This window comes from Primulina huaijiensis, chromosome 4, assembly GCF_012295235.1.
Source record: "Primulina huaijiensis isolate GDHJ02 chromosome 4, ASM1229523v2, whole genome shotgun sequence".
NCBI classification, from domain to species: Eukaryota; Viridiplantae; Streptophyta; class Magnoliopsida; order Lamiales; family Gesneriaceae; genus Primulina; species Primulina huaijiensis.
This window is the reverse complement of record NC_133309.1, coordinates 22,803,365-22,814,940: the sequence shown is the minus strand read 5'-3', so window position 1 is coordinate 22,814,940 and position 11,576 is coordinate 22,803,365. Positions and strand designations below refer to the sequence as shown.

General features: G+C 35.1%; 1 pseudogene; it reads left to right on the top strand.

Annotated features, from left to right (window-relative positions):
- The first annotated feature begins 1,143 nt into the window (after positions 1-1,143).
- On the top strand, positions 1,144-10,906 carry LOC140975481 (protein MICRORCHIDIA 6-like; annotated as a pseudogene).
- Positions 10,907-11,576: the final 670 nt, after the last annotated feature.

Sequence of the window (11,576 nt, the reverse complement as noted above, 5' to 3'; positions counted from 1 at the left end):
ATTTTCTTTAGTGTAAAGAAATTGGACGGCCTAATTTTCATTTATCGAAAATACTAGACGGATTCTGCAAATTGACAATTTTGTAATTTTTTACAAGAATATTAGTAAACAGTATCATTTTCAAATTATTTAATTGCATTTTAATTTCGAGTATGTCTCCATGAAATCGTTTCACATATCTATGTCCATGAGACAGATCAACTCGATCCATATATGTATCGCAAGTTAATATTTTTGACATAAAAAATAATATTTTTCCATAAGTTGGATTAAGTTAGAGATTTGTATAACAAAATTGACTCATGAGATAGTTTAACAGAAATATTTGTTCGGAATTATTTGTTTATGTATGTGGTCAAGATATTTTCCATTATAATACATTAGATTTATGGCAAAAACTTGTGTGAGACGGTCTCACGGGTCGTATTTGTGAGACGGATCTCTTATTTGGATCATCCATAAAAAAATATTACTTTTTATGCTAAGAGTATTACTTTTTATTGTGAATATGGGTAGGGTTGACCCGTCTCACAGATTAAGATCCGTGAGACGGACTTGTGTGAGACGGTCTCACGGGTCGTATTTGTGAGACGGATCTCTTATTTGGATCATCCATGAAAAAGTATTACTTTTTATGCTAAGAGTATTACTTTTTATTGTGAATATGGGTAGGGTTGACCCGTCTCACAGATTAAGATCCGTGAGACGGACTTGTGTGAGACGGTCTCACGGGTCGTATTTGTGAGACGGATCTCTTATTTGGATCATCCATGAAAAAGTATTACTTTTTATGCTAAGAGTATTACTTTTTATTGTGAATATGGGTAGGGTTGACCCGTCTCACAGATTAAGATCCGTGAGACGGTCTCACATGAGACTCACTCTAGATTTATATATCTTAATGGATTAATTTGTTACTATCGATTTTTTTAACGTAAAAAACTTATTTTATATATATTATATTTGTTACTATCGATTTTTTTTACGTAAAAAACTTATTTTATATATATTATATATATCATACAATTTAAATTTAGTAATATTTCATCGTAAAATATTTTAATGTAAAAGTACACTATAGAACGTTTCCAAGCATAATATTTGAAGTTATTTTCTTATAATATATTCTGGAAGAAAGTTTCTTCTAGAATACTCCAGAACGCTTCGCAAGTTTCACCAGAATGCATGGCGACCCGACCCGACCCGCTTCCGATTGACCCGGAAACATATCATCAAACCACCTGCAGGTATAATGCCTATTGATATGCTCTAGGTTTTGACGATTTCTTGCTGGAAAAGGAAAAGACCGTGTTTGGATTTGTGCTTTTAGACTCTGAACTTGGGTAATGAAGGCAAGAACACGAAGGAAAATGGTTGAAATGCTCAACAATATGATTTGGAAAGTGTTACAATTTTTTAGAATAGCTATCGCCTATCCAATGATTGTAGTGTTTCCGGAATAGGTGCAAAGTTTTTCGGGGTGGTGATTTTTTCAGCTCATATTCGTTCGATTTTATTTTCTGACAAAATTTCTTTTTTTAATATAAATGTCACATTAATGTGTTGGTTAACAAGCTCAATTCGAAAACACTGAACGCCCCGCCCCATGCATGGATGGAGCTGCTGTGGGACGTAAAAATGATCAGTTGTAATCGAATATATAGCTATAAGAATTTAGTGCATTTGGTTATTGTATGATATGATAAATGGAAGCCTCCTCTAGTCAAGCTCAATTTGTAGATATCTTTGACAGAAGACATGGGATGTGATGATTATAAAAAAAATGAATAAAACTTGTAAAAATCTTTAACAGGAGACACGGACTTTGAACTTGGAACTGAAGGAGTGCGAGTTAATTGTTATATGTAAATATTAGTTTTTTTAATTTCCTCTTGAGCAGTTAACATCAAAATGAAACACTGATTGATTGGATATGAGTTGGAGTGTAGTTTTGAGATAATAAAGAGGACACTTGTATCCCTCGGTATTTTAATGAGTAGTGATATCGCTTGAGTTTTCATTCTAAGTGCGTGGGATGCTAGCTTAGCGAGCACACCATGAGCCTTTCAGGTAAGAGATCTCAAGTTCGAGACTTAGAAAAATCCCCTCCCCCAATTGTTTAAACAAAAAATAGAGAAAGAAATAAAGAAAAAAGAAGAATAAAGAAAGGAGCTGGATTATCATCTAGAATATTTTTAATACAAGTTTCTTTCTGCATATTGTCTATTTCCCTGTGCTATCATATGGATTACCTATTTTTCTTCTCATGGGGTTTTCCATAAAATAAAGCTACGATCTTCTCTTGATAATTTTAGTAACCAATCACCTATATTTTTATTCCTTTCCAGTCCATAAAATGAGTTGTACAAACATCAATTTAACTGGTAGTCATGGTCTTGGGGAGCTTGCTGCAAAATCCGTCACGTTCACGCACAATTTGTGGAGAAGACCTTTGCAACAGAATGAGCAGCACCCGACAGATGATATAAATCTCTGTTCCGCCTCGTCAACGTGTCAGGCTCCCCTTTGTCGGCAGTTCTGGAAAGCTGGAAACTATGATGACAAGCTTACTTCTGAGCCTTCCTGTCAAAGTATTTTGCTCTCTAACGATTGAATTTGATTTTTTAACAGAGGGTATTGAATGGAATAGGTTAACTTTAACTCAATACGTTATGCAACTGAATTTGACAATTATCGGTTTATTTTGCCTGTCTCAGTACATTTTGGGCCAATCATATTTTCCAGCATTGATCATGCAGCATATATTTTGCCACGTTATCATCTGACATTATCTTTTTCATTGACAGATGGCACAAGTTATATGCATATTCACCCCGAATTTCTTCATTCAAATGCAACTTCACATAAATGGGCCTTTGGTGGTATGTGCTGCTCATGTTGTTCTTTGGTTGAGCTTGAACATATCATATTGGATATTGCTTCAAGATGTTTTCTTGATCTTACTTTACTTGTCCCATGCTTACAGCCTTCGCGGAGCTTCTTGATAATGCTGTTGATGAGGTAATCTTTTGAAATTATTTTTATCTGTCCTTTTTATCCTTTTGGAATCATCTGTTCATCCTTCTGTTTCCGTTCCACTCTTGCTGCTTTGAGTTGTTGGTTTCACCAATTCGATGACCTTTCATATTACCTCCAACATGATGAGTTAATTTTTTTTACCTTTTTTCCCAATCATCATGGTCTCGCAGCCGTCACTCTCTGGTTAAATAATTTATTTCTCATATTGATGCATATATTACTCTGCTTTGTGGAGTTGCCTTTATTATGAATGCAAAGATGATAGATGTTTGAGATTTATCGTGCAAAACTTGTGTTGTTTCACGCATATGCTTATCGATGCTGAAGAGGAATTTTACATATCCCTTTATTCGGTTCTGTGTGAGTTTGAACTGCCATATATGGTGTCTTGCTGGCAGTTTATCGAAGGTTATCTAGTTGTCGTTGGTTTGCTATTTTGCGTACTATTTATGATAGGTGTCCTCTCAATACATCTTTTGTATTTTCTGCATTTTGTTTGTAGATAAAGAATGGAGCAACTTTTGTCATTGTTGATAAAACCTTAAACCCCAGAGATAGATCTCCTGCTTTGGTAATTCAAGGTATTGCAATACCTTCACTTATGTTATTGCAATACTTAGCTACTTCCATTAGTCTATTAATATCATACCTTTCATAAGCGGTTGGGTAACAGCGAACTATGTCGATTTTTATTAGATGATGGTGGTGGAAATGATGCAGAATCGATGAGGCATTGCCTAAGTTTTGGATTTTCGGATAAGAATTCAACAACTGCAATTGGACGGTGTAATAATCATAATATTTTAATTTTTATGTTTCGTAATGAGATATTTATATGTAGCCTTGCAGATGGAAATGGATTTAAGACGAGTTCTATGAGACTTGGGGCTGATGTTGTTGTGTTAAGTAGGTGCTTTAATGACAGGTTTCCTTCTTTCTTTCTTTGAAAACTGTTATGTGCTCTTTCTGTTTGTTCTTTTGTCCGCATGTTATCTTTTCCATCTTTATTTTGTGATTCACTGCACACCTCTCTTCTCTAAAAAACTTTTGATATTTCTTTTTCTATGTAGTATACCTTAATCTTATTAAGTGTGGATTTAAAACTATTTAGCCATTGCTTTGAAGTCTGATTTGATATGCATGTTCACATGGTTGATCCAACAGGCTGTACATCTTCTGGTGTTATGTCAAACTAAAGTATACTCAACCTATTTAACTAGGTCTTCAAGTCATAGTTGTTAATCGAGTTTTTTGTGTTAAGCATTGTAAGAGTGTAACGTAAAGTGGTAATTTGAAGTCAAATGTCTCAAAATTGGTTATTCTGAGTGTGGAGAAGAATAATTTTTTAGTACTCTGAAATTTGTACATGTGCAAGAGAAAGCAAAATAATAAGAGAGAACTAAATTCTTCCTCGATTCATTTTCTATACAACAGAACTGAATTTGTAAACAACCATGTTTTTTCTCACGATCTCTGGGAACAATAATATCATCCAAATAGACTCTCAAACCTATGACTCCCCTCGAGGTCGAGTCCTTCATGAAGAGAGTGCGACCTCCCCGGCTTTTCTTATGACTGGTAGCTGACATGACTTTGGTAAACCTTCCAAACCTGGCACGTGGAGATTGTTTCAAGGCTTACAGTTTGTCTAGGGAGAAAGGTGTTCTTCACATTATCCTGCTGCAATTCCCAATTACAGCTAGCAGCTAGGGAAAAAAAAGTCTTCAAAATGTTCATCTAAGCCAATCAGTGTATGAAATTTTGAAAAGGAAACTTAGTGGTGCATTTTTCTTCATAAATCCCATGAACCATTACTAATAACTTGTATACTTTAATCTTTGTATCATTTCTCATGGACAATGGATGGTCCATTTTTTTGTTAGTTTGCAAGATTTGGAATCGTTTTCAGAATCTAGAAAAAATTAATGCTCAGTACTCTGTCAAAGCTGAATTATTTGCAACGCATATTGAGTAGAAATTTTTCCCATTTGTCATTGTAAGTTGCTGATAATTACCAGTCATTCATTTAATATTTTAATCAGTCAGTATTCATCTTAAAAAAACTTAAATATGTTCTCGCGTTTCTCTGCAAAAAATTGTTTATTTTGTCACCTTGCTTTTGTTAAAGCGTGATATATATTGACTTCATATTTCTTGACCAGGCACTTGACACAAAGTGTAGGTCTTCTATCATATACATTCTTGACGCAAACAAGGCAAGATAGAATCGTGGTTCCCATGGTAATTGATGTGTGTAGTTTGATACGTATTGTTTTCCAGACTGATGTTCTTTTGTCCTGGTGTCCAAGTTACTTCAATAAAAAATTACAAGTTTCTATATATCTTTGCTTTTCACTTAGGTTTTCTTTGTGCTCAAACTACATGCACCATTTTCAATATGTTTGTTTTTTATATTGTAATATTTACCGAGTCTGCCTTAATTATTCAGGTTGATTATCAGTTTGACATGGAAACGGGCACTTGGAATATATTGTATGATGAAGATCAGTTTAAGAACAGTCTTGCCATCTTGTTACAGTGGTCTCCTTTTACCACAGAGACTGAACTTCTGAAGCATGTATGCTATTTTACTAAATTGGTTTCTTTTCTCTTCCTGTTTTTTCAACCTTTCCAGTAAAAGAAAGAGAACATAAAGATAAAATGAAGATTTTTTTTCTTAGTGTTCAAGGATAAGAATATGTATGATAAATAGGAAAATTAGAGAACAACCTTTCAGTTAATATCAGGATCATTAAATCCGAATAAGTAATAATATCTCTAATTTTTCCTGGCATGTAGTAGTTCCCTAATTTCTTAGGAAACTAAAGTAGCTGACAATCCCTAAATTATTGATACTTTCCTTCAAGTTAGCGCAAATATATTGGCCATGCATAATTTGCTGATTTGAAGCTCAAAAGGTTGTCAAGCTTTTGGTGAGGATATAAATAAGCAAACTGTTTCAAGGTGGTAATAAAACGAATACTAATTATTCCTTCTCCAAGTTCTCCTTTATGAAATATGTGTCAATATCAACATCTTTTTTCTGGTCATGTAACTCAAGATTGTGAGATATGATAATGGCCGATTTATTATCACAATACTTTCTTATCTAATTGTTTCTGTGTTATCATCTTCGCTAATGTTCTTCTACCCCTAAAGATGAGAATCGTGACAGTATGATTGTCCTTTAAAGAAGTTAATGTTAAATCATGAAAACAAACAATATTTTATGGGTGGGATCTTAACATTTATATTCTTTTTGATTTATAGGATAGCCTAAAATAATACATTTGTGTGCTTTTGGATCAAATTTTGGTGTGCTAAGTCATGGTTATAAATGAAAGTAGTGCCACCAACTTCTTGATTGTTCGTCTTCTCTATATTGTATTGTGGTTGTATCAGTTACCCAATTTATTACAAGAACAATAAAGTATATGGGAATACCTAAATTATTGACAAGTTGTTCCTATTATTTTTTTGATATCTGCTATAACATTATATGCACACAAATTTCCTTCTAAAATCATCATCTTTTGAGATTAACTTTGTTCTCTTGTTTTCTTTTCTCTGTTGCACAGTGTGATGACATTGGTGGTCATGGTACAAAGATTATGATCTACAACTTATGGCATAATGATGAAGGCGAAATGGAGCCCAATTTTGAGTCGGATCTTGAGGTTCACTTTTTTACTCCTTTGGTATCTTCTGTTGAAGGATTTGCTGCAATCTTCTACTTCATCTATTTCTCATAGGTTATCATCTTTCATTGATTTTGTTGATAGCTTCATATAATTAATGGTTTCAGGATATTTGTCTGTCCGGAAAAGGTAAATGTACTGCGGAAGTTGGTTCTCGAACGGAAGTAAATGAACATCATCTTGCTAATCGTCTTTACTATTCTCTCCGTGTATGTTTGTTTGAAATTCTTGTTTTTCGTAAAGATGTACATTCAAAACCATAGCTTTCTAACTCCTAGTTTCCTATGCGTACAGGCATATTTGTCTATTTTATACTTGCGCGTTCTGGATAATTTCTACATAATATTGCGTGGACGAGTTGTTGAGTATCATAACATTGCGAATGATCTCAAATTTCCATAATTTATAGAGTACAAACCTCAAAATGTGGAGGTAAATTCAAGTTTTTGGTAAAATCTTATGATGAATGCATGGCACTATATGCACTCATATTTCAAGTAATTGTGGTACACAAATATGAACTGTTTCTTCCCACATCAGCTCCACAAGCAATTATGGAGCGGCAACCAAGAATATCTTATACCTAGAATATTAGTCTTTTACACGGGGTCTTTACTCTCAGGCTTATATCTGCATGTTCATATACACTGACATATTTAGGCAGACTTTAAATAACCTATATTATTTTAAGAGGGTCAAAGAGGTAAATCTTCTCTGATACAAAATGATACATTATTAATACTTGAAAGCAAGATCATATTCTGAATGCCAGTTTCTTAAACTGATTCATACTTGTTGCCATGTCAAGCAGCAGATTAATTTAGTCTTAGTGCCTCATCCTCGAACTTAAGCCAAATAGTTCGTCATTGTATGGGTTTTCATATTTTTGTTCGCTATTTTAGTGCCATGATCTGAAGTCAGATAATCCTGGTGTTCCATTTGTATGTTCGTTATACATGTACACACATATACTGATATACACTTACTCACACGTGCACACACACACACACACACGCCCACATATTTGCATGACAACGTCTATACTTTTTTTGGTCTTTTTGGTTGGCTATTGGATTGAGATGTAATTTAAGTTTCCACTGCCAACAGAGTTGATTTGCTTCTTGTAGGCTTCGGTCATCACTGCAATTGGATTTTTGAAGGAAGCGCCACTAGTAAATATACATGGTTTTAATGTCTATCACAAGAATAGATTGATACTGGTAACTACTTTTACTGATTATTAAACATTTGGAACTTTAGAGTCAAATAAATTGCATTCCAAAGAGTAAACAGTGATTTCAATGATAACCAGCATTTGTTTAACATGATTGTCATTGTTAATAGCTGATCGGTCGAAACATGGTCTCATTGGCTCCAAATTTAGTAGCCATCCTAAGTCCCTGTAAACTTATTACTGCAGTGGAAGTAGTGTGATATTCAATGTTCATGTTAATGGTGCTTCAGGATGTTTATTAGATAGTTGTCTTGGTTGCTGCTTGTGCCCTTCATATTTGGCATGTTTCACAAGTTAAATTCCTTTTACCAGATGATGGTTGTGCAGGTTGTGGAATTTTTTTGACTTTTTTTTATTTCCTTGATGGTGAAAGCAAGCCTACTTCATCTTTTATGTGCAAATTCACTCTATTAGCATATGTTATACCTTGGATGTTACTTATCCTGGTGACGGAAAGCTTGGAAATGATTTTAACACCATGATATTTGCTTGCTTCTGTGATATTTTTCTGCTGAACTTCAGATTTTAGAAGTATTGGAAAAATCTACTTTTGGCTTGTTCAGTTATATTAATTTTCAGTTGAAGATGACCAATAAATATAATGATAATCTGATCAATCATCATGTACCATGCCCAAAGATTGGCCCAGCACCTTCTCCCTAATAAAGGAGAGAGAATAAAATAAGAAAGCAAACATCCACTAAATAAATAGACAATATGTTCAATACGCTATTATTTTTACTGACTTGCATCTTAATCTCAAATCTTGTTCCTCTCTCTCATTGCAGCCATTTTGGCATGTCGTGTCCTATGGTCAAAGCAGAGGCAGAGGGATTGTGGGTAAGAATTCTGCAAATTTCTGCCTCACAGCATCTTTATTTTCAATCACATGACTTGAGATCTATATGCCTTGTAACTGGACATGGCAGATGTTCTAGAAGCAAACTTTATCGAGCCGATTCACAACAAACAAGACTTTGAGAAAACTCCAGATTTTCAAAAGCTTGAATACCGCCTGAAAAGAATGACGCAAGAGTACTGGTAAATAATTATTTGGAAAAAATAGATTAAGAAATGGTCTTGACTGATATAGATGACTAATGAACAAATAACTATTTTAGATTTAGCATATCTGTTTTTCCCTCTTTTACTCCATGATAACTAAAAGACCGGGAGCAATGCCTTCTTCGCCTTATTAATTCGTAGAGAGTCGTAGCGTAACAGCGATTGTTTGCCAGTCTTTATATATTCACCTGATGGTTATGAAATGACGGGATGACATTTTTATCATAATTATCATCATTAAAATTCAACAGGGATTATCATTGTGGACTCATTGGTTATCAACTAATTAAGAAAAGACCTCGGGCAACAGTGATGCCTCGTGCTTCTTCTGATTTTAGACCAGGTTGCATATATCAGCCTATCCTGTTGGGTATTAAACCCGCAGTTGCTACTGGTCCAAAACTATCTGCAGCTACTGGAACTATGCCGCATGAAACAAATACTTCTTCAAATATTGTGGCAGCAATGTCTGGAATCTCAGTACAATCCTTTTATCAAAATTCACTAGGTAAGAAGAGTAGACATTTTTGTGATGTGACAATAAATCCAGTGATGGAGCATTTGGTTTCTCCAGATTCAAGTTCTGGGCTTTGATTAATATTAAGGGCAGGCATGGATTTTCATTTTTTTAAAAATAATTCATAACATTACTGATGCTTAAGCTTTCAGCTTTCCATAAAATTTGTCTGAGTGACTCTCAGCTAGTTAGGAGGTACACATGATAAAAGCTACTCCTGCGACTTCTTAACAGGAGTGCCTCTGAAGAGGAAAGTGCTTGATCAAGTTGTAGATCCTGAAAGAATGAAAAGGACGGGGATGATAGGCTCCACATCAAGTTACACCATACTTGGTGGAGATGTACAGGTGTTCATCCTTTTGGAATGTGTTTTCGACATTTATGGCAGTCATAGATAAACTTGTTATCCCTCATATTTCCATTTAAAATCTGTGTTAGCCCTCATTCTCTTAATTGAATTGTGTTTTTCTTTCTTGCAGCATGTTCTAACTCCTAATCAGTTGGAAAACCATAACGCTGCTAACCTGATTCTTGAAAACATAAGACTTCTTATACAGTAAGTCTGCACCTCAGATGCACATAGCTTCTGATTATTAATGCCAATGCCCTTTCAAAGCAAAAAATAACGCTAGCTTCTATTTCAGCCAAACCGAAGGTGTGGGGCAGTCGTTTTCCATTAAATAAAAAGATAAATTGAATTAACCTGTACTTTTGAATTTACTTTTATTTTTACCATCATCATTACTCTTTTGCAAAATTTCCCTCCTAAATTCATTCATTCATTCATTCATTCATTCACCCTCACCCTCTTGATCATATTTCTTGACCAGTCATTCCTACAACAGTAAGATGAATTGTGTTTGCTTTATATATTCTGAATATCTAAATCTCACCGAGGTAATCATTAACTTATGCATGCATTTTTGTATTTCAGGTGCCAAGAATATGAGAAGACGGAGGAAGCTCTCGATCTCAAGGTACTTCAATCCACTTATGTAATGGGCCTGACATTTTTGTAAAAGTTTTTGGTTGATGTTTTAAAAAATATCGTTCTTAGTTGATGTGCATATGTGAGCACTGGCATGCTCTATTGATATAAACATTATTATCCATTATAGATTACCTGCATGATTTGAGTTTTAGCACTTGAACTGTTACGAGTCCAGGGATGCTTGAGGAAGGAGAGCAGAGGCAGCAAGGGATGCTTGAGGAAGGAGAACAGAGACAGCAACGCATGAGAAGTGCACCTAGGAGATTATTAGATTTTGTATCAGAGTAATTGTATACCAATTGTGAGAGTAGTATATAAAGCATGAAATAAAGTTTAGGAGACAAAACACGTTATAGCTTGACTATTGTAAGTCAAAATGAAAGGGACTTTTTACCTATAAAAGGGAGGAAATAAAAGAAAAGGGGTAGGCCCCTGAATTGAATTTTCTCCTCTGCCATTCTTAACTGCTCTCTTTCTGGATTTCTCTTCTTAGACGCTAACTTGCAGGTGGAACTGATCTCCGAAGCGGTGCTCTAACAATGGTGCTCTCTTCCTCACTACATTGACTGATTCACATCGCGGTTACAGTGGTACGACAGCACAGCGAAGGCGGAAGGAACGCGATTTGCTCGATTAGAGGAAACTCTTTCCAAACTCATTAATCTACAGGAATCTCAGGCTGCTTTGATTGAAAAGCAACACACAAGCATTGATACCTTCAATACTTCACTCAGTGAGCTCACGGTTGGCTTAAAAACACTCGATGCGAAGGTGGAGCAACAATTGAGGCGCAACAATCCCGCAGTTGGTCCGAGCTCACCGCCGCAACCACAGTTGGTGAATAATTTGAATAGGTTCCAGAGTTCCGAGCTACCAGCAGGAGCGAATAAAATGCGAATTGATTTTCCGCGATTTTCGGGTGATCATCCGTCGGCGTGGGTAGCTCGCATTCAGAGGTATTTTGAGTATTATAGAACTCCAGAATCTCAACGTTTAATTGTTGCATCCTTTCATTTAGATGGAGATGCTTTG